Raw genomic sequence first — 24222 nt, 5'->3', positions numbered from 1 at the left:
ATGCATATTTAAAAGAAATCTCTACTCACTTGATTTTCTTAAACTTTAACTTGAGTTGGATTTTGAGTGGAATTTACTTACCTTATGCTTGAGTAGTCTCTCCTAAGCTCTCTACTCTTGTTGGATTCAAATCTTCTCTTAACCCTAAGCATAAACTTCATAAGAACTCAACTTTTACACAAATAAAACATAGATAAAGAGCATGAATTCTTACCTTTTGATGCCTAGAATCAAAACCCTATGAAAATCTACTCAAAAGCCCTCAAATTCCTTGGAGAAGTGAATGAAAATTTGAGAGAAAATGGAGGAGGAGAGTGGCGGTGGAATGAAGGAAATAAGGGTTACAAACCCTTATCATCTTATTTTATAAATATGCTTTCCCATTTTGCCCTTACACTTTTTTGGAAATTCCATCCTTGTCCCTTAGTCAATTACCATAATGCCCTCATTTTTATTGTATTCTTTATGAAATTCTATCTCTTTTCACTCCCCACAATTTTAACTAATTTTGAGTGAAAAGGCTATTTTACCCTTAATACAAGTTAAAGGCATTTTCTTCATATTCTCTTAAAATAATTCTAACAAAAATTAACTAAGAGCTATAAAATATAATTTAAATCATGTACCTCAATGGGCGTTACCCCACCGCGCCCCACGCCCCCCCCCCCCCCCCCCCCCCCCCCCCCCCCCCCCCCCCCCCCCCCCCCCCCCCCCCCCCCCCCCCACCCCCCCCCCCCTTTTCCCAAGGTATTAATATTCCCAGCAACTTACCCCCTAAATGCCAATGTTTGACATATTTGATTCTGGGAATAATTTTTTACAAGTCAATCAAACATCGTCATCTACTCAATTTAAAAAATATTACTCCAATTATCTAATATTAACCCCATCCAAACGGCCCCTAGATGATATTGGGGTAATTTGATTACCGAAAAAAATGTGGTATTTTAAGATTACTAGGGTAATCCAATTTTTGTTCCCATTTTACTCTTAATTAATTAACATTTTGGACACAAATGCCCTCGTATGTTTTGAAGAAAACAACCATGAAGAGGTGGCAAAAAAATTGATGGAAAGCATGTAAACAAGACATGCAAGCTAAGATATGGATTATAGGAGGTAAAAAACTTTAAATAAAGCATAAATTAAAGTTATACCTTCTCCTTAAAGCTTAGGTTTCATGAAGCCAAGATTCAAAGCTATGAACCCTCCACACTTTAACACCACCTTGAGACAAAGAGAGAGTGGCCGAACCTAAGAGAGAGTTTGTGTGTTTTTCTTTTGGGTGAACAATGAACACTTAACCTAAAATGCAACCATTTGCATTTATATATACATGGGTCATTTTGTAATTACTTGTTTTTCACTTGCATGCCCCAATAAAATCTTATTCTAAAAAGAGCCCAAGCATTTATTAATTTGCCCTATGAATAATTACTTGTTTTTCACTTGCATGCCCCAATAAAATCTTTCGGAAGCATCTTGTATGCCTACTATGCAATATAATTGTCCAAATTATATTGCTTCCGTAGGGAACCTTTTGATAAATTCATTTACCGATTAAATGAATCATCTGGACAATTCATATACATACTTTATTTTAAATGCATGACTGAATAAAGGAAGCAATTTTTATATATGAATTGAAGAACTCTTTCTTCTATTATTTATGATATATTGATACAAGACAAAATGTCCTGAAACCAACAACACGAATGGTTTCTAGGGCATACACTAACAAACTCCCACTTGCACTAAAGCCATTCGATGTTGTATCTCATACCCATCTTCTCAAGATGATGGTCTAATTGCTTCAGTGTCATCGCCTTAGTTAGTGGATTGGCTACATTTTCCACTGAAGATGTCTTCAGAATTATAATCTCTCCGACTCTAATGAATTCTCTCAAAATGTGATACTTGTTCTGAATGTGTTTGGATTTTTGGTGTGCCTTTGGTTCCTTTGCCTGTGCAATAGCTCAAGTATTGTCACAGAACATGCTTATCGAGTAAGCCATGTTCGGGACCACATCAAGTTCAATTACGAACTTTCGCATCCAAACAACCTCTTTTGCTGCTTCTGAAGTAGCAATGTATTTAGCTTCTATAGTGGAGTCTACTATAGTTGTCTGTTTGCAACTTTTCAAACTAACAGCACCTCCATTACATATAAAAATGTACCCTGACGTAGACTTTCTATCGTCAATATCTGATTGGAAATCAGAATCTAAGTATCCTTGAATGTTTAATTCTGAATATCCATAACTCAGGACTAGATCCGTAGTTCTTCTTAAGTACTTAAGGATCAATTTTACAACCGACTAATGTTTCTCCCCTAGATTTGACTGATATCTGCTCATAACACTTACAACATAAGCCATATCAGGTCTTGTATATAGCATTGCATATATTAAGCTGCCTACGGCAGACGCATAAGGCACGTTAAGCATCCGCTATCACTCTTCATCGGTCTTTGGACATCTCTTTGGAAAGATAAAGACCGTGAGTGAAGGGCAAGAGACCTCTCTTAGAGTTCTTTATGCTAAATCTTCTCAGCATTTTCTCTACGTACAATTTCTGGGATAATCCAATTACCATTTTTGTTCTATCTCTATAGATACGAATGCCAAGGACATCAGTTACTTCTCCTAAGTCTTTCATTGAGAAGGTTTTGGATAACCATACTTTAACCTCTGTCATCATGCCTACGTTGTTTCCTATCAAAAGTATGTCATCTACATATAATATGAGAAACGTGATAGAATAATCTTTAACCCATTTGTATACATGGGGCTCATTCGGATTCTTGACAAAATCAAACAATTTGATTATGTCGTCAAATCGAATGTTCCAGCTTCTTGAAGCTTGCTTTAATCCATAAATTGATCAATGCAATTTGCAAACCTTATGTTTTTCAGCAGAGGATACAAAACCTATGGTTGTTCCATATGGATGTTTTCCTCAATAAACCCATTAAGGAAAGCTATTTTGACATCCATCTGCCAAATTTCATAATCATGGTATGCTATGATGGCTAGCATTATACGGATGGATTTAATCATAGCTACAGGCGAGAAGGTTTCCTCATAATCCAATCCTTGTTTCTAAGTATAACCTTTCGCTACCAGTTGAGCTTTGAAGGTCTCTATCTCCCCATCCTTGCCAACTTTTCTCTTGTAGACCCATTTGCAACCTATAGGAACTATTCCCTCTAGTGGATCCACAAGTGACCATACTTGATTGGCATGCATTGATTCTATCTCAGAATCCATCGCTTCCAGCCATTTTCTTGAATCTTTATCCAGTATTGCTTCTTCGTAGCTTCTAGGATCATCACTATGATCATCTACTCCCACTAAGTAAGATTCAAAATCTTGCTCATGTAGGAACCCATATCTTTCTGGAGGTTTTGATATTCTAGAAGACTTTCGTACTAGAACCATAGTATCTGATACTGAGGTTTGTTAAGTGGACATTCCAGCTTTAGCAATCTAGGCTCTTGGCTCTTCGAACTCTTCCTTGAGTTCAATATTTCTTCCAACACCGCCTTCCTCTTAGAACTCGTTCTCAAGGAAGCGTACATTTCTACTGATCCAAACTCTTTGATCACTTTTGAAGTAAAATTAATATCCTAAACTATCTTTAACATCTAGCTTATCAGATTTAACTAATTTAACATAAGCTGGACAACCCCAAATCTTCATATAATTCAGACTTGGACGTTTTCCATACCATATCTCATACGATGTTTTCTGGACAGTTTTAGACAGGACCCTATTAAGGATGTGCAGAGCGGTCTGGAGAGCATACCCCCACAGAGACAATGGCAAGTCTGTAAAACTTACAATCGATCGTAACATATCCAATAGGGTACAATTTCTCCTTTTAGACACTTCATTAAGCTGGGGTGTATAAGGAGGAGTCAATTGTGAGATGATCCCATTTTCTTTTAAGAACTCCTGAAACTCTGTAATAAAGTATTCACCCAAACGATCTGATTGTAGTATTTTAATACTCTTTCCAGTTTGATTTTTTACTTCATTCTTGAATTCTCTAAATTTTTCAAAGGATTCAAATTTGTATTTCATTAAATACAAATACCAATATCATGACATATCATCTGTAAAGGTAATGAAGTATTCAAATCCTCCCTTGGCTAAAGTACTGATGATCCATACACATCTGTATGTATGAGTCCTAATAGTTTTTTAGCTCACTCTCCTTTATTCTTAAAGGGAGACTTGGTCATCTTTCCTTGGAGACACGATTCACAGGTTGGATAAGGTTCAGAACCCAATGAGTTTATGATCCCACTTTCTCCAAGCTGTACTAATCTTCTCTCTCCTATATGACCCAATCTATGATGCCATAGAATTTTAGGATTTGATTCAGATCGAGTTCTTTTATTGGAAATGGTATTGATTGAAGCATAATCATTTAGTTCTAAGACATACGAACCATTTATATTCACAGCTTTACCAACTAAAACATTTCGAAAATGTATTGAACATTCATTTCTATTAAACAGTACATGGTAACCTGCTTTACACGAAGCATAAATAGAAATGATGTTTCTAGTGGCTTTTCAAAGTACAATACTTTAAATAAATTCAAAACATTTCCTAAAGGTAGTCTTATTGGGCAAATCCCCATAGCCTCGGCTACAACTTGTGCCCCATTTGCCATCCTCAAAATGATCTCGCCTTTTATTTCCTTAGAACTATTTTAAAGTACCTACAAAGACATACAAACATGAGATGTTGCTGCCGAATCTAATATCCAGGAATGACTATCTGAATTAACATTTGATTCATATTCAATCATAAGACATTGGTTCGTACCTGCTTTTCCTTTACCTTTCCTCAAACTATTCAGGTATTGAGGACAGTTCCTCTTCCAGTGTCCATCTTCTCCACAATGGAAACATTTTCCTTTTGCATTGGCCTTCTCCGCCTTTGCTGTTGGCTTCTTGAAGCTCTTATTCTTAGGTCCAACTTTTGGACCTTTCTTTTGTTGCTTTTTGGGCCTTTTATTAGCCTTGTTGGTGGAGGCGACAAATACATCCTCATGTCCTTTCCCTTTCACATTCTACCTTCGAAATTCTTGAAGCTCATTTAGCAATTCAAAGAGGTTTCGCTCAATCCTATTGAGATTGTAGTTAGTTATAAATAGTTTATAACTTGAAGGTAGTGATTGTAGAATCAAATTCACTTTGAGGCGGTCTGGCATGACCACGCCATATCCATCCAGTCGACCTAATCCATTGATAATCTTAATAGTATGATCATCTAGAGGTACCCCTTCCCTCAACTTCATGCTAAATAGTGATGCACATAACTCATACTCAACCACTCTTGGATTTTCACTATACAACTCTTGTAGAGATGTGAGGATATCATAAGCATTCGAAACCTTTTCGTGCTTAGTCTGAAGTTCTCTAGTCATTGAGGCTAGCATGTAATTTCTAGCCCTCCTACTATCCTTTCTCCATTTTTCAAAAGCATCAAGCTCAACTTGTGGAGCATCGGGTCCAATATCAAGTGGAAGAGGTGCTTCTCGGACATAAGTAGTCCTTTCGAAATCTAGAACGATTGTGAGATTTCTTAGCCAATCCTTAAGGTTGGGTCCGGTTAACATGTTATTATCCATTATCTTTAGGAGAACATTGTTGGCCATTTTTTTTATTATATATCACAAAGATGAAACTGCAAAGAAAAATATTTTTTCCTTTTAAACCTTTTATTGCATAATCAAATTAGCTCCCACTATTTTATTCAAGTCTTACACTCTCTTAGATAGGATACATAAATTTTTGTTGGATTAAATTTCTTAGTGGGGAATCAATTTCTTATTAAATTCAATTAACCTCACATAATAGAATTCTTGGTCAATTAAGTATAATAAGTAGGAAACTATTTTCCTTTTGTATCACTATATAAGATTTGATCCATATTCCTTGTCCTAGCTTCGGATACCTCACATAATAGAATTATTGGTACCTTGGGCTAGTTAAATCCAAACCATTGTGCTTTCTTAGGATGGCATTTTCATCATGTCCTCACATAATAGAAATCTTGGTCAAGGTGAAAATATCCAACCAATAACAAGATCAACTTAATTGCAAAATGGATAGAAACTTCATGCTACAGCTCCAATTGTTGGTGTAAACTTAGAGCTGAAAACTAAAATCGAATCCTAATTGGAGTAGGATTTCTGTCCGACCACTAGAGCTTTAAAAGGGCATAACTGGAGCTTTCGAAATTCAAATGAGGCGATTTAAAAGCTAAAATTGAATTAAACATCCTAAACTACAATTATTATGAGGGGTCCGAACTCCAAAAAGCTCGTTGTCCTATCCAAAAATGGCCTAGAATTTACGGCTTTAGCCTAGAAGCTTTAATCCTTAGTTGATTTGGATTATTTTTGTATGGCTCGTATAAAGACTTGGTCCAACTTCAAAAAGGACTTCAATACAAGTTTGGAGGGTTGGAAATTCATGTGTATGAGCTGGAATTTCACTTGCACGAATTAAGGGCAGATTTGAAGAGAGAGAAAGAAGTGTTTTCCTAAAAGGGTTTAGTTATTTGCCTTAATTTTAGGAGTTGGCTTTTAAAGGGAAGCTTTTATACGTTTCTTTGGGATATAAAATAGAACTTTTAGGCTGCTAGTGTTTTAGAGGTTGGAGACAGAACAGAATTTTATTTTCCTTTTCTTTGTCTGGCTAAATTCTTTAGTTTGATTTAAAGAAACTCCAATCCGGTTAGCATAATTGTGAGACTTTGTTCTTAATCTTAGTTATTGTTCTATTCGTATATCTATGTTTCTTTGTTTTATTTATTACGGTTGCATGCTTTAATTGATTAAAGAGGCCTGACAATTGATTGATTGCTAAACTGAATTTGTAATCCGTAATTGTTATAATATTCAGTTAGAGTAGTAATTAAGCAAAAAAATTGTGATTCACGCTTTTGTTGATTGCTTAAAAGAAACATGGAATGAATTAAATAATTTGATGCTTGTTCGATTGTTATTCATCTTTAACTACTTCCTAATTCATAATGCTATCAGTAAATTCATAAGGATTGCGTAATAGCAAGTGGTTTATTAATAAGAATTAATTTGTGTGTTGGGCTCAAATTAATGAACTTAGGGAAGATAAAGATCGTCTGGCTTCTTGATAATCTTTGGTTAAATATTCAATTAAAGAATAATATATATTAGAAGTCAATGATCAGTTTGCAACTGTGGGTAATTTTCCTTGAGTCGAAATCGTTTTTTATTAAATTCTCTTTACTTAATTCCTATTATTAGTAATTACTCTTGTGTCAATTAATTTTTGAAGTAAAATTCCCCCATTTTTTTCATTAATTCATTGTGATATTGATAATCCGTGGATTATACCGTTTTTATTAGACTTTTTAGTTGGATTTCAGGTACTTTCTAGTTCATTTTGACCTGAATTGTTGCTTAATTCTTTACATTTCATGTTTCAGGTTAAAATGGACATTTTGAGCTAATAAAGACAGAATTAGAAATTCTGGACTCAGAAGTAAGCGGATCTCAAAAGTTGGGAGAGTTCTGAAGCAGTGTAAAGCACTATGAAGTTTGTTCCCAAGGGAGAGCACCGAAGATCGAAGAATCAAGTGAAGATGCAAGCAAAGGGGCAATTCTGTAAATTAAAAAATTGTCAAGAAGCTTCGCCGCGGCGAAGGTTGTTCTTCACCGCAGCGAAGTGCGCCAGTCACGCACCAAGTCTACTTCTTTCTTCACCGCGGCGAGATTTCTTCTTCGCCGCGGCGACGGTTGTAATTTCCAGTTTTGTAAAACGCACAGTTTAACTTTTGCGTGTTTTTCTGAGGAATTTGGGGCGAGGTATAAAGGAAAACACTTAGCCTTTTTGAGGGAGTCTTCGAATAGGGTTAAAGGAGCTTTTTACATTTCCTTAGTTTCATTTTGAGAAATTTGTGAGATTGAACAAGGGTAAAGATTTGATTTCGAACCAGAGGATTCGTCATTTTGGGGAGATTTCTTATCTTTTCTTTTATTTTCATTATGTTGAACTTCAGTATTTTCGTTTCTTTCATTTGTGTTGTTGATTTAGTCATGAACTAACCCATTTTGGGTTAGGGTTTTGATTGTAGTTCTGATTTTTATGGGTTAAGTTATTGATTATTTTCTTTTCAAAACATTTTGCTTTGATTGTGTGTTTACTCTGCATTTACTGGTTTTATGTGATGAACATGATGAGATTGAGAAATGAATCATGTTAGGCTTCTTGGGTAATCACCATTGTAGTATTGGATGCTAGAGATAGATTCAAGAACCAATGAAATCATTTTAGGATTCTTGTGCTTAAGATTATTTTTAATGTTGTGTTTTTTGGTGTGTTTCAGGTGAAGTTTTCAGCTAATACAAAAGGAAATGCTCCAGACTTCGCCGAGGCAAGAAGTATTCTTCACTGCAGCGAAGCACATTAGGTAAAACTAAATTCTGAAAGTCCCAGACTTCGCCGCGGCAAGCAACCTGAATTTTTGTGATAGCTACTGTATTTTATTGCCCCGGCGGAAGTTTGTCTTCGCCGCGGCGAAGAAGGTTGGACAGAAATTTTTCTAAACAAATTTAACCGCGACGACGATTTTTTCTCGCCTTCGCGCAGCGCGATTGCCACTGTATTTTTTCGCCCCGGCGAAGTATTTTTCTTCGCCGCAGCGAAACTTGGGTTTCAATTTTATGTTCATGAATGAGAACTTCGCCGCGGCGAAGCTTGTCTTCCGCCGTGGCGAAACCTGGGTTTAAATTAGGGTTCATAAACAAGGACTTCGCCGGCGGAAGACTGTTTTTCTATAAATACCCACTTTTTCTTTTCATTCTTCACGCGACTCTTTATACCACTTGAGAGAAAAATTTTCAAACTTCAATCCTGCATTCCCAGTGTTTTCCCAACCAATTTTCTTACTCCTTAACCCCCCCAAACACCAAAACAACTCATTTCAACAACAAATTTTACGAAATTTCACAAATTTTTAGTGTCAAGAAATTTGGCCCTTCCAATCTAGGCTGATTCTGGTCAAATTGGTGTCGAATATTCCGTCATATGGTAACATCTCAAGTTCCCTAAACTTTTTATCACACAATTTCAGTTATTTTAATTTGTAGATCTGAAAAAAATTTGGTTGTGTTGAGTGTGAAAATGTGGTGCTTGTGAGTTCGATTTTTTTGAGGAAGGTTGTTTATGCGTGTGGTGATATTAAGGAGTGTGGGTTTTGATTTTGAAGTGTTTTGGTTGAATTAAAAAAAAAATTGTAGTTTGGGTTGAAGTGCGAATTTTTGGAAGGTTGTTTTTTTTTTTTTGCAGGATTGAATTGATTATGTAGAACACTTAGGTTTGAATGTTTGGTTGAGTTGCACTTAAATTTTGGAGAAAATGCCGGTCAAGGCCAAGCATCATATAAGGGCAAGGGAAAAGGAAAAGGGTGGATGACCGCTTCGTGAGTGAGGAGGCCCAGAAAAGATATAAGGGCTATCAAAAGAAAGGATAAGGGTTTTGTTCCTGAGCGTGGGTTGACCGCGAGTCAGGCCCTGGACTGGAGTCGAGGGAGGAAAATGGGAAGTGTTTTTGAGTGCTCTTGCACAACCGGCTTAGAGCCGCTAGTAGGGAGTTTTATGCCAATCTCCCAGATTGTAAGAGGATATGGTATTTGTGAGAGGGGTTGATGTGCCATTTTTGGAAAGGAGATCAATGAGTTTTATAACTGCCCAGGATTTTCTGGATGATTACGCAAGGTTAGGACGTCAAGTTATAAGGATAATATCATTCTCCGGTCATTGCAAAACCGAGTGCAACTTGGGTGGTGTCGAAGAAACAAAAGAAAACCCCTCAAGGGAACTGATTTGACACCGATAGCTCGACTGTGGTAGTATTTTGTTAGTACGAGATCATTGGAAACCCACTATAGCACATAACTAAAGAGATGGCAGTATGCTTTATTCTATTGCCACAGAAGAGATTATTGATGTGGGAGATATTATCTGGAACAGTATTTAGCATGCCTCAAAACCAAGGCGAACAAGTACGCTTTCCCACATCTCATTACAGCTTTGTGCATTCAAGCTAGAGTCGAGGTGTCTGATGATAGCAATGTTTACATGCTGCCCCACTCTCAGCTCAGATTATTATCAAAAGCATCTTGAACGTCCATCAGCTGCAGCAACCAAAAGCAGGACAACAACGACAGAGAACCACACAAGGCCCTGTCACATCCTCCAGCTCCCACGCTACACAGAAGAGTGATGCAAGAAATGATGGGTATGATGAACATGGCAAATCGTCAGATTGGTTGGTTTAGAGCAGACCCATATGATGTTGAGATGCAGAAGAGTAGCTTTAGCAACGCAATGTGTTGACACTTCCGGATTCCAATAGGCCAATTGAGATTCAGATGGTGAGGCTCCAGATCAGAAGCAAAGAAAGGAGAAGAGGAAGACGAGGGAGGCGAAGAATAGCATCGGAACACCGTGTTGTTATCTTTATTTTCATTTGTTTAGTTGAATTGGTTTTTCATTTCAACATTAAACTCAGTTCTTTTTTTGTTTTGGATTTGTGTATTTGTTTTAGTTGTTTCATTTTAATTTTTAGTTGTTGTAAGGACGAGATTAGGATGTAATATTTTCAATTTAGTTTGTGATTTTTTTTGCTAACACAAGGACACCATAGCTTCTTATTTTTGACAGATTTTGGATGATAAAAAAAGTCAAGGACCGGGTGTGCAATGTGAGCGACACTTCACTCATTAACCAGGGAACTTCTTGTACCTTTGTTATTTTTGTTTTTCCATTCCTAAGTGATGCATAATGGGACATTGGACAATGACATCTTTTTTGTTGGGGGTAGAAAATTAGGAATTTTTGAAAATTTTGAACTTTTGTTATTTTTCTTTAATTTGATTGTTTTTGCCGATGATGAATTGTAGAAATCAATGATGAGAATTGGATTGTTGCATTTTTATTGTTGAGAAATGTTACATTGCTTCAAGTGTAGGTTTATTGCTGAATTTTGATTGAGGTTTGTTGAGTGATTCAACCACCATTTTCATTGTTTTCGGCATGCTTAGATTTATTTATGTACTTAGGTAAAGTTTGTAATGTTGGTGGACTCGAACCTAGTAGAGAAGTGCTTGAGGCGAAATTCTAGGATTAGACATGGTTGAGGAGATGTTTTAGGCATTCTTTTTGGAACGTTTGAGCCTTTCTACCGACCCAGGAATGAAATTGTCCTTGTCACCCATTTGAGCCGTATGAATCATATTTGCTTCATTTTTCTTGGCTAACTAAAAATTGTCCGTCCTTGTACCCTAAACACTCTGTCGTACCCTTAGGAGAATTCGCTCCTAATGCAAACACAACAAGAAATGGAAGAGTTGTACAATTGACTAAAAGAATAGTTTGGGGTTGTAAGAAGGGCAATAAAAATAAAAGAGGTAGTTCACCTCAGTTCAATGGATGTGTCTCAATTGTTTATTTCTTTTCAAAAAAAAAAAAATTTAGTTTCTTTTGCCAAGTTTAAGGGTATATCGGCTGGAAACTAGTAACAGCCTTAAAAACTGCCTAGCAGTACTTGGCGACCTATGGTTTAACAACGCCACGTACACCTTAGCCCCGCGCATTTATGGTATCAAAATAAGAAAGATACGATTTTGAGGGTTGTAAATTAGTGGACATGTTGATGGTGGTTGAAAGAAGTGGAGTTCGATTTGACTTGAGTGTTTGCATGAGGAAAACCGAGTTCTCTTACTTTGTATTTTCCTATCTTTTTTTTTCTTGGAACCCACTACCCGAGCCTAACCTTACAAGCTTTTAAAGCCCTTTGATTCTCATCTTTGTCTAGTCCTCATTAGTGGAGAGTATTCGATATTAGGCTTATGGGTCTGCCACCATTTGTTAAACTTTACATTTCTGCATAAAATAATCTGGGAAGTTGGAATGTGGATTGAAGTGGGATCACCTACTCGGTGGACCGATAGAGGAAGATAGTCGATGTACACTTATAACTTCTTGGAGATGAACATTTTTCTGATAATAATTTTTCAACAACTTTTGAGACTGTGCAATTTCTAGGCAATTCGCATGTTGAGTTTGAGTCGTGTTTGCGTTCTTTCCCCTTTCAGTTTTGTTGTTGTGTTTTTCGTGTTTTTTTTTTTTTTTTTTTTTTTTTTGTCGTTTTGTTTGTTGTTTTTGTTCCGTAAGTTTGTACCTTATGCTCGAGGACGAGCATATCTTTGTTTGGGGGTATTACAATGGTGATTACCCAAGAAGCCTAACATGATTCATTTCTCAATCTCATCATGTTCATCACATATTCTCATTAGGGGATAAAGCAAAGGGGTGGTTAATGGCACTACCACCGGAAACTATCACAACTTGGAATGATCTAGCACAGAAGTTCCTTACCAAGTTCGTCCCTTCAGCTAAATCAGCAAAACTCAGAAATGATATCACATCATTTCTACAAGATGAGTCCGAGTCATTGTATGAGGCTTGGGAGAGGTACAAGGAGTTAATGAGGAAATGTCCACACCATGGGTTGCCAGTTTGGCTTCAAGTCCAAACATTCTACAATGGACTGATGCGTAATGTGCAAACCATGGTGGATGCAGCATTAGGGGGAGCCTTGCAGAACAAGACACCAGAGGAGGCTTATGAGTTGCTTGAGGTATTGGCAAGTAACAACTATCAAAGACTAAATGAGAGAGTAATACCAAGAAAATCTGCGGGTCTTCATGAAGTTGATGCTTTCACAGCCATCTCAGCCCAACTCACGGCACTTTAGAAATAGTTGGGAAGTATGCAAGTAAACTCTGTACAAGTACCTCAACTAACTTGTGATTTTTGTGCAAGAAACCATGTGAGCAGCGAGTGTCAAGTGGGGAACACATTTGCTTCGTCATCTTCATCAACAGAGCAAGTGAACTACTTGGCAGGAAATCAGAGGCAACCAAACAACCCGTATTCCAACACATACAATCCGGGGTGGAGAAATTATCCAAATCTAGCTTGGAGCAATCAGAACCAGCAAAATAATCAATGTAACCAAAGGACTTTACCGAATAACCAACTAGGGGTGAATAATCAATCGGGAGACCCAAGAGTAACAAAGTTGGAGGACATGTTTAGGAAATTTATGCAGGAGACCACGAGATTTATGAATGAGATGAGGACGAATTTTAGAAATCAAGGGGCGTCCATTCGGAATCTTGAGGTACAGATGGGCCAATTGGCCGAGAAGCTAAATGAGAGACCGTAGGGTTCCTTACTAAGCAATACAGTCACTAACCCACGTGAGCAAGTAAATGCAATTTCGTTGAGAAGTGGGAGAGTTTTAGAAAAGGTGGAAAAATCAAGGAAAGAGGAAACTTCATCAAAGCAAAATGAAGAATTTGATGAGGAAGTTGATGAAGAAATCATTGCTGAAGAGAAACCACCCAGCCCAAGGAAAGATGAACAGAAGCAGGAACAGGGGAAAAAGAAAAAGAAAGAGAAATTGCCTTTCCCCGAGATACCACCAGAGTTGGCGCATCACACACTACCCATGCCTTTTCCTCAAAGAATCAGAAAAGAAAATCAGGATAAGCAGTTTATTAAATTCCTTGATGTTTTTAAGAAACTGCATATTAACATTCCTTTTGCAGATGCATTGCAGCAGATGCCGAGCTATGCGAAGTTCCTTAAGGAAATCCTATCGAACAAAAGGAAGCTAGAAGATGAGGAAACGGTGATGCTTACGGAGGAGTGCAGTGTCATTCTCCAAAAGAAGTTACCCCCGAAGCTCAAAGATTCAGGGAGTTTTACGATTCCTTGCACCATAGGAAATATCACCTTTGATCGAGTTTTATGTGACCTAGGTGCTAGCATTAACCTTATGCCTTTTCTGTTTTCAGGAAACTAGGAATTGGTGAAGTAAAGCCGACAACCATATGCTTGCAACTTGCAAATCGATCAATAAAGCATCCTAGGGGCATTGTGGATGATGTGTTGGTTAAGGTGGACAAGTTTATTTTTCCTGCGGATTTCTTTGTGTTGGATATGGATGAAGACAAAGAGATTCCTCTTATCCTGGGACGACCATTTCTGGCGGCCGGAAGAGCTTTAATCGACGTTTAAGAAGGGAAGTTGATCATGAGGATGCAAGATGAAGAAATAACGTTTAATGTCCTTGAATCAATGAGAGCTCCACCTAAACAAGAGTCGTGTTTGAAAATTGATATGGTGGACCAGGCAAAGAGTGAAACCTTCCTACTGGACAATCCTAGAGTGGAAATTAAGAGCTACATTGTCAAACCGAATTAGTTCGAGAGTGAGGACCATAACAAAAGGGGTGGCATAAAATTCCGAGATAAGCCACAGTTGAGATTGTGTTTTCACAAGGAAAGGGTCTCTCAACTCAAAAAGGGTAAGGGAAAGTCAAGAAAACGGAAAACAGTCGGTGAGAAGAGTTGAACCACCAAAGTAATGACCAAGGGATGGAAATGGTGGTGAAACTCTCAACAAGACCACTGTGTGAAAAAGATAATTTAGCAAAAGAAGCTCGAGCACAAGGGAATGTTCCGGGATGTGATGTACTTGGATAGTCCGGACTGACGTGAATAATTGAGAGAGTCGAGCTTACTGACTATAAACAAGCGCTTCTTGGGAGGCAACCCAAGTGTTTTAAATTTTTGTTCTTCTATTTTTATTTTAGTGTGTTGAATGTTTTTTTTTTTTTTTTTTTTTTGATTATTTTTAATGTTTGTGTTTTTGGGTGTTTCAGGTGAAGTTTTCAGCTAATACAAGAAGGAAAATGCTCCAGACTTCGCCGAGGCGAAGAAGTATTCTTCACTGCAGCGAAGCACATTAGGTAAAACTAAATTCTGAAAGTCCCAGACTTCGCCGCGGCGAAGCAACCTGAATTTTTGTGATAGCTACTGTATTTTATTGCCCCGGCGAGGAATTTGTCTTCGCCGCGGCGAAGAAGGTTGGACGAAATTTTTCTAAACAAATTTAACCGCGACGACGATTTTTTCTCGCCGCAGCGATTGGCCACTGTATTTTTTCGCCCCGGCGAAGTATTTTTCTTCGCCGCAGCGAAACTTGGGTTTCAATTTTATGTTCATGAATGAAGAACTTCGCCGCGGCGAAGCTTGTTCTTCGCCGTGGCGAAACCTGGGTTTAAATTAGGGTTCATAAACGAAGGACTTCGCCGCGGCGAAGACTGTTTTCTATAAATACCCACTTTTTCTTTTCATTCTTCACGCGACTCTTTATATCCACTTGAGAGAAAAATTTTCAAACTTCAATCCATTGCATTCCCAGTGTTTTCCCAACCAATTTTCTTACTCCTTAACCCCCCCAAACACCAAAACAACTCATTTCAACAACAAATTTTACGAAAATTTCACAAAATTTTTAGGTCAAGAAATTTGGGCCTTTCCAATCTAGGCTGATTCTGGTCAAATTGGTGTCGAATATTCCGTCATATTGGTAACATCTCAAGTTCCCTAAACTTTTTATCACACAATTTCGAGTTTTAATTTGTAGATCTGAAAAAAATTTGGTTGTGTTGAGTTGTGAAAATTGTGGTGCTTGTGAGTTCGAATTTGTTTGAGGAAAGGTTGTTTATGCGTGTGGTGATATTAAGGAGTGTGGGTTTTGAGTTTTGAAGTGTTTTGGTTGAATTTAAAAAAAAAATTGTAGTTTGGGGGTTGAAGTGCGAATTTTTGGAAGTGTTGTTTTTTTTTTTTTGCAGGATTGAATTGATTATGTAGAACACTTAGGTTTGAATTGTTGGTTGAGTTGCACTTAAATTTTGGAGAAAATGCCGGTCAAGGCCAAGCATCAATATAAGGGCAAGGGAAAAGGAAAAAAGGTGGATGACCGCTTCGTGAGTGAGGAGGCCCAGAAAAGATATGAAGGGGCTATCAAAAGAAAGGATAAGGGTTTTGTTCCTGAGCGTGGGTTGACCGCGAGTCAGGCCCTGGACTGGAGTCGAGGGAGAAAATGGGAAGTGTTTATGAGTGCTCTTGCACAACCGGCTGTAGAGCCGCTAGTGAGGGAGTTTTATGCCAATCTCCCAGATTGTAAAGAGGATATGGTATTTGTGAGAGGGGTTGATGTGCCATTTTTGGAAAAGGAGATCAATGAGTTTTATAAACTGCCCAGGATTTTCTGGGATGATTACGCAAGGTTTAGGACGTCAAGTTATAAGGATAATATCATTCTCCCGGTCATTGCAAAACCGAGTGCAACTTGGGTGGTGTCGAAGAAACAAAAGAAAACCCTCAAGGGAACTGATTTGACACCGATAGCTCGACTGTGGTAGTATTTTGTTAGTACGAAGATCATGCTGGAAACGCACTATAGCACAGTAACTAAAGAGATGGCAGTATTGCTTTATTCTATTGCCACAGGAAAGAGTATTGATGTGGGAGATATTATCTGGAACAGTATTTAGCATGCCTCAAAACCAAGGCGAACAAGTTACGCTTTCCCACATCTCATTACAGCTTTGTGCATTCAAGCTAGAGTCGAGGTGTCTGATGATGAGCAATGTTTACATGCTGCCCCAACTCTCAGCTCAGATTATTATCAAAAGCATCTTGAACGTCCATCAGCTGAGCAACCAAAAGCAGGGACAAAACGACAGAGAACCACACAAGGCCCTGTCACATCCTCCAGCTCCACAGCTACACAGAAAGAGATGATGCAGCAAATGATGGGTATGATGAAACGGATGGCAAATCGTCAGGATTGGTTGGTTTAGCAGACCCATATGATGTATGAGATGCAGAAGAGTAGCTTTAGCAAGCTCAATGTTGACACTTCCGGATTCCAATAGGCCAATTGAGATTCAGATGAGTGGATGGGCTCCAGATCAGAAGCGAAAGAAGAGGAAGAAGAGGAAGACGAGGGAGGCGAAGAATGAGCATCGGAACACCTGTGTTGTTATCTTTATTTTCATTTGTTTAGTTGAATTGGTTTTTCATTTCAAACATTAAACTCAGTTCTTATTTTTGTTTTGGATTTGTGTAGTTGTTTTAGTTGTTTCATTTTTAATTTGTAGTTGTTGTAAGGACGAGATTAGGATGTAATATTTTCAATTTAGTTTGTGAATTTTTGCTAACACAATGGACACCATAGCTTCAATTATTTTGACAGATTTTGGATGATAAAAAAAGTCAAGGACCGGGTGTGCAATGTGGAGCGACACTTCACAGATTAACCAGGGAACTTTCTTGTACCTTTGTTATTTTTGTTTTTCCATTCCTAAGTGATGCATAATGGGACATTGGGGACAATGACATCTTTTGTTTGGGGGTAAGAAAATTAGGAATTTTTGAAAATTTTGAACTTTTGTTATTTTTCTTTAATTTGATTGTTTTTGCCGATGATGAATTGTAGAAATCAATGATGAGAATTGGATTGTTGCATTTTTATTGTTGAGAAATGTTAAGCATTGCTTCAAGTGTAGGTTTATTGACTGAATTTTGATTGAGGTTTGTTGAGTGATTCAACCACCATTTTCATTGTTTTCGGCATGCTTAGATTTATTTTATGTACTTAGGTAAAGTTTGATAATGTTGGTGGACTCTAGAACCTAGTAGAGAAGTGCTTGAGGCGAAATTCTAGGATTAGACATGGTTGAGGAGATGGTTTATGCATTCTTTTTGGAACGTTTGAGCCTTTCTAGCCGACCCAGGAATGAAATTGTCCTTAGTCACCCATTTGAGCCGTATGAATCATATTTGCTTCATTTTTCTTGGCTAACTAAAAATTGTCCGATCCTTGTACCCTAAACACTCTGTCGTACCCTTAGGAGAATTCGATCCTAATGCAAACACAAAGAAATGGAAGAGTTGTACGAATTGACTAAAAGAATAGTTTGGGGGTTGTAAGAAGGGCAATAAAAATAAAAGAGGTAGTTCACCTCAGTTCAATGGATGTGTCTCAATTGTTTATTTTCTTTTCAAAAAAAAAAAAATTTAGTTTCTTTTGCCAAGTTTAAGGGTATATCGGCTGGAAACTAGTAACAGCCTTAAAAACTGCCTAGCAGTACTTGGCGACCTATGGTTTAACAACGCCACGTACACCTTAGACCCGCGCATTTATGGTATCAAAATAAGAAAGATACGAGTTTGAGGGTTGTAAATTAGTGGACATGTTGATTGGTGGTTGAAAAGAAGTGGAGTTCGATTTGACTTGAGTGTTTGCATGAGGGAAACCGAGTTCTCTTACTTTGTATTTTCCTATCTTTTTTTTTCTTGGAACCCACTACCCGAGCCTAACCTTACAAGCTTTTAAAGACCTTTTGATTCTCATCTTTGTCTAGTCCTCATTAGTGGAGAGTAGTTCGATATTTAGGCTTATGGAGTCTGCCACCATTTGTTAAACTTTACATTTCTGCATAAAATAATCTGGGAAGTTGGAATGTGGATTGAAGTGGGGATCACCTACTCGGTGGACCGATAGAGGAAGATAGTCGATGTAACTTATAACTTCTTGGAGTATTGAACATTTTCTGATAATAATTTTTCAACAACTTTTGAGACTGTGCAATTTCTAGGCAATTCGCATGTTGAGTTTGAGTCGTGTTTGCGTTCTTTCACCTTTCAGTTTTGTTGTGTGTGTGTTTCGTGTTTTTTTTTTTTTTTTTTTTTTTTTTTTTTTTTTTTTGTTGTTGTTTTTGTTCCGTAAGTTTGTACCTTATGCCGAGGACGAGCTATCTTTAGTTTGGGGGTATTTGAAATCCGTGGATTATACCGTTTTTATTAGACTTTTTAGTCGGATTTCAGGTACTTTCTAGTTCATTTTGACCTGAATGTGGTTAATTCTTTACATTTCATGTTTCAGGTTAAAATGGACATTTTGAGCTAATAAAGACAGAATTAGAAATTCTGGACTCCAGAGTAAGCGGATCTCAAAAGTTGGGAGAGTTCTGAAGCAGGTAAAGCACTATGAGCTTGTTCCCAAGGAGAAGCACCGAAGATCGAGAATCAGCGAAGATGCAAGCAAAGGGGCAATTCTGTAAATTCAGAAATTGTCAGAAGCTTCGCTGCGGCGAAGGTTTTCTTCGCCGCAGTGAAGTGCGCCAGTCACGCACCAAGTCTACTTCTTTCTTCACCGCGGCGAGATTTTCTTCTTCGCGCGGCGAGGTTGTAATTTCCAGTTTTGTAAAACGCACAGTTTAACTTTTGCGTGTTTTTCTGAGGAATTTGGGGCGAGGTATAAGGAAAACACTTGGCCTTTTTTAGGGAGTCTTCGAATAGGGTTAAAGGAGCTTTTTACATTTCCTTAGTTTCATTTTGAGAAATTTGTGAGATTGAACAAGGGTAAGATTTGATTTCGAACCAGAGGATCGTCATTTTGGGGAGATTTCTTATCTTTCTTTTATTTCATTAGTTGAACTTCAGTATTTTCGTTTCTTTCATTTGTGTTGTGATTTAGTCATGAACTAACCCATTTGGGTTAGGGTTTTGATTGTAGTTCTGATTTTTATGGGTTAAGTATTGATTATTTTCTTTTCAAAACATTTTGCTTTGATTGTTGTGTTACTCTGCATTTACTGGTTTTATGTGATGAACATGATGAGATTGAGAAATGATCATGTTAGGCTTCTTGGGTAATCACCATGTAGTATGGATGCTAGAGATAGATTCAAGAACCAATGAAATCATTTAGGATTCTTGTGCTTAATGAGCTTAGAATTATTAACTTTCAATTTGTTGGGTGCAGAAGGTTAATAGGGAAGAGTAGGAAAACATAGCCTGAGAAGGTATTTTGACACTTTAGAGAGTTCGATTTACAATCAATGCTGTGAATATGAATTTAACTTAATTCGTTAGGTTAACCCATAAAGTTCGAATGAAGTCAAACCCTACCGTTTGTTTGAATTGATTTTATCCCATTTAAATCTTGCTTTCGTAGTTTAAGTTTTATTTAGTAAAATTTTGTTTTAATCATAGTTTAAATTGCTCCCTTTTATCCAAAAAGATTCGATTGCTTCAACTTGAGAACTTTAGGACCCTAGTGCTTAGCAACAATCCTTGTGGGAACGATACTCACTCATCATTATATTACTTTGTGCGATTAGTATACTGCTACATATTGCATGTTGTAGGAAACACGCAATAGATATTAGGTTGGCTAATTTGAATAACTAATCTCTATGATCAACCTGTACTTACTGCAATTACAAGTTGTGAGTAGAGTAAATTTAATTTTTGGTTGTGCTTGGCATACATCAATCTCCAAATCTCCTAGTAAGCCAAGTATCCAGGTGATCTCACATGTAGCTTTGGCCATGACTTTGTATTCAGCCTCTGTTGATGAAAGAGATATTGTGGATTGCTTCTTTGGTTTCTAGGAAATTAGAGCTCCTCCAGCTTTATACAAAACCAGTGAGGGTTTTCTTGTCATTGGACATGTGCCTAATAGAATTATAGTATGCTAGTGATGTCTAAATTTTTGTCCTAAGGTAAAAGAGTCTTGGGCCTGGAAAACCTTTCAAGTACTTAATGTACCTTCACATTGCATCCATGTGAGATTGCTTTGGCTCATGCATAAACGTTGAGAATGTGGAAAGCATAGCTAATGTCTGGTCTGTTAGAGTAGATGCCCTAGAGCCATCAATTATTGTAGAATTGACTCTTTGTAATAATGTTCATTAATCAATACAAGACATTTTGCTCTATGTCGCGTAAATCATTATTATTGCAATATGTATGATATATGTCCTTAGAATGGTAGAACCGTGACGGGGTATCAAGTGTTTCAAATCTTGTAATGAGAACCCTATGAGCACATATGGTGGCCATTCTAGAAACGTCTGTAGCCCCAGTATTATTATGAGTAGGACACAGAATACGATAAGGCTATCATAGTGTTGAACGACCCATCGAAAGGCAGTGACTGATCTCACTTGTCAAGGTTGTTTGGTGACAATGGTGCAAACACATGGGTGCTTGCTTGTGGCAAATACACCGCAGCAAGCTCACTAGACTAACCCCACCAGAGGATCCATATGGATGGTAACCCCACTGTCTATGGAACAAATCCTCTAACAAATGGTGGTGCATGTGATCCTTAGACTTGGATCACTGAGCACCTTGTGCACCGATTGGTGCAGTTTGACACTAGCCTAACGCAGTTCTATTCAGAGCGTCCAATACGGTGGGGATTGGCTGCATCAAGAGTGGTATAAGACTATGGTGGATAGACAGAGGATTCATCACTCCGGGTACGGGAGAAGTTATCTCACGGTGCAATTCAATGTATGGCAATGACACTAAAACTGTGGCAACAGTGGGATTGAGTTGTTGCTTATCCAGTTTATAGTACAGGTCATTGCTCCAGTAACTGAATACATAATATCGAAAGTAACCGGAGGTTGACACTATTTCTATGTCTTCGTCTCGTCGAGATAACGTATGATGAAAGGATTGAATTGTACGGTAACCATATCGTTGAGGTAGCTACTTTGCTGAATCCGAATCTATCGGGGGCCATGATGCCTGCTAGGGACCAATCTTGGTCTGTGGATAGTAAGAGATTAATTGGTGTTAATCGCGATACTATACACTGCTGGTATGATGAGGAGCCTATGGGTCACACAAATAGAAGATAATTAAGAGCCAGGAAGTTAGAAGGGCATTTTTGTCTTTTTAGGTGAAAGGGTATTTTGGTAATTCACAGTGCAATTAAATTTGCTAAGGTTGTACCCTTTATTTAATTTATTAGAAAAATTAAATAAGTGAAATTACGTTTAAATATGTGTTTCGCATATAGTTAATAAATTATCGTTTTGTTAAATGTTAATATATAATTGATTTTTAATGAGATAATGATGAATTAAAATAAATATCTAATTGGGAGTGTTTGGAAACAGGGGTGTTTAGGTTGAGACCAAGCCTATTCCATATGGGAATAGGGCAATTAAACTTGACTATTTGAACAAAAGTTTAATTGAGAAACAGGTTAAGAAATCATTTCATTCATTCATTGAAAGAAAAAGAAAACACAAACCCTTATTCACTGTCACAACACCAGTTTCGGGTTTGATTGAAAATAAAAAATATTCTTCATCTCTTCTTTGTTTCTTAAGACTAAAGAAGATCTAGCAAATCCCTCTTTGTTCCTTGGGATTATCTTTCTGTGGACTACGTCGGTTCGATCCTACACTTGTGTCTGTAGCAAAATACGTTCACAGACAACTTGGAGGAGCCTCCAAACGTGCGTATGATTTCTTAAACCTTTAAATGATTTTTTTGCAGATTTAATATATGTATAAACTGTAAATTTGTACCCGGATCTTGGTTCTAAGGAACGATCATGTTATGTTTTTGTTTTCCGCTGGTAACTGAGTTTCAATAACAATGGAGCAGAGCCTCGGGCATCAAATTTTTACAGTTTATTGCATGATCTATACACTGTATGGGTTGATAACTGTTATTTTTGAAAATCTGCAAAATCTGAAGAATCGCTTATGGATGAATGATTCAAATGATAAATTGGTTTAATAATGTGTTGTGGATGTTATATGGTTGGTTGATATCCTGGTTGAACGTGGTGCGTTCGATTTGATTTGGATTCGTGTTATTACACAAAACTGCAAAAAACTGAACTATTCATATGGGGATTTCCAGGTTTCGCCATGGCGAAGATTTACTACCTGCAAATTTTCCGCCACGGTGAAGATAAAAACTTTGCCGCAGCGCGTGGCTGCTACCCCAATTTTGTGTTTTTGCGAAGGGACCGAACTGCAGTTTTAATAACCTATAAGCCAATGATCATTCTGCAAATTTAAGAGGGTAATTAATAAATAACCTACCCGATTCAAAAATTGATTGTATATTGCATGGTGCCTGGTACGAGCCTTAGACCTATGGTGAATGTTTTAAAATATTTTTGGGTATGTATGGTTGTATAATTTATAAATATGGCCTACGTGTCCTGCCTTTCTCCTCTTCTCAATGTACATTCTCTTCTCATCTCACTCCCCTCGAATGTAAATCGAGGTTCTAAATTGTGAGTTAAAATTAGTTTAAGATTAATTTTATTGTAAATTTAGAATGATGTTTTTGTAATGTACTTGAGAATGGAACAAAGGTCTAGGCAACCACACTTGAAGACTCAAGATGTTTATACAGGACCCCTAGGTGACCCACCGATTCCTTTAGGCTCGAGAAAATGGTTTTAGTTGGGCCATGTACTGGCACGTTTATATTTTGTTTAGAAGCATGCTAAGGTTGAATGTGAATAACATGCCAAACAATGTCATTCTAACAAAGATATAATCTGGTGGACATTAAATAACAAACCCTCAATCAAAGAAATATTAAGTCACGGAAGCCTTCCATCACCATGGTTTTAATCAAACCACTGTTCGTCGAAACCTTGTTCGCCAAAGCGAAGGGTACAACTTCTACCAGTGGGAGGTTAAAATGCATTAGAGTTTTCCTTAATGGTGATGGGTCGACTAAAATGATGGTTTTGCTTGTTCGCCAAAGCAAAGGTTGTAAACACGCCATAGGCATAGTAGAGCAGTAAACATATTGTGTGTAAGTGGTGACATGTAGTGTCCACTTTACTGATACTGAGAATCACACTTGAGGACAATGGTTTGGAGCCATTGGATTGTGTGATTGGCTTGTTGGATTTTTCACATTTGAGGTTGATAGTAGGAGCTATCAACTGGTGTGGATTAAGTTTGTTGGCACCTAATCCACTTTTTGGCTTCGCCAAAGCGAAGGTTTGAAATGGGCCGGATGGGATCTCAGTCACATAGGAAAGTCAACGGGTTTCCTGGGTTAATAGTGAGGGCTATTGACTTGAGTAAAATAGTGGAGAATGTTTAATAAAAGACCATATTAAATAATAATGAACTTTATAATGACTTTATTTTTCTGCAATTGTAGATTCACCAAAATGAGCATTATGAACCTGCGACCGATAATTGAGAATAGAAACAGATTGGATGGATCCAATTCTTAGACGGTAACGTAATCTTCGGATTATACTCAAGTCAGAAAAGAAATTGTATATCCTTGAAAAGCCATACTTGGCTGAGCTTGATCCTAATGCCACTTAGGAAGTAAAGGATACTTATCAAAAGTTCCTGATGATGCTGATAACGTTCAATGCTTGATCTTGCATCGATCACACCTATGTTGCAAAAGAGCATGGAATATGGACGCTTCT

The 24222-nt window shown here is 37.6% G+C and overlaps 1 non-coding gene across 1 annotated transcript; it reads right to left on the bottom strand.

Annotated features, from left to right (window-relative positions):
* Positions 1–12472: 12472 nt before the first annotated feature.
* On the bottom strand, positions 12473–12579 carry LOC116119392. Its single transcript, XR_004126392.1, has one exon. It is a non-coding gene; the product is annotated as a small nucleolar RNA R71 (small nucleolar RNA).
* Between the last annotated feature and the right edge of the window lie 11643 nt (positions 12580–24222).

This window comes from Pistacia vera, unplaced genomic scaffold (assembly GCF_008641045.1).
Source record: "Pistacia vera cultivar Batoury unplaced genomic scaffold, PisVer_v2 Contig888, whole genome shotgun sequence".
In the NCBI taxonomy this organism is placed as follows: domain Eukaryota; kingdom Viridiplantae; phylum Streptophyta; class Magnoliopsida; order Sapindales; family Anacardiaceae; genus Pistacia; species Pistacia vera.
Note: the sequence above shows the minus strand (reverse complement) of the source record. Positions and strands in the feature narration are given on the sequence as shown.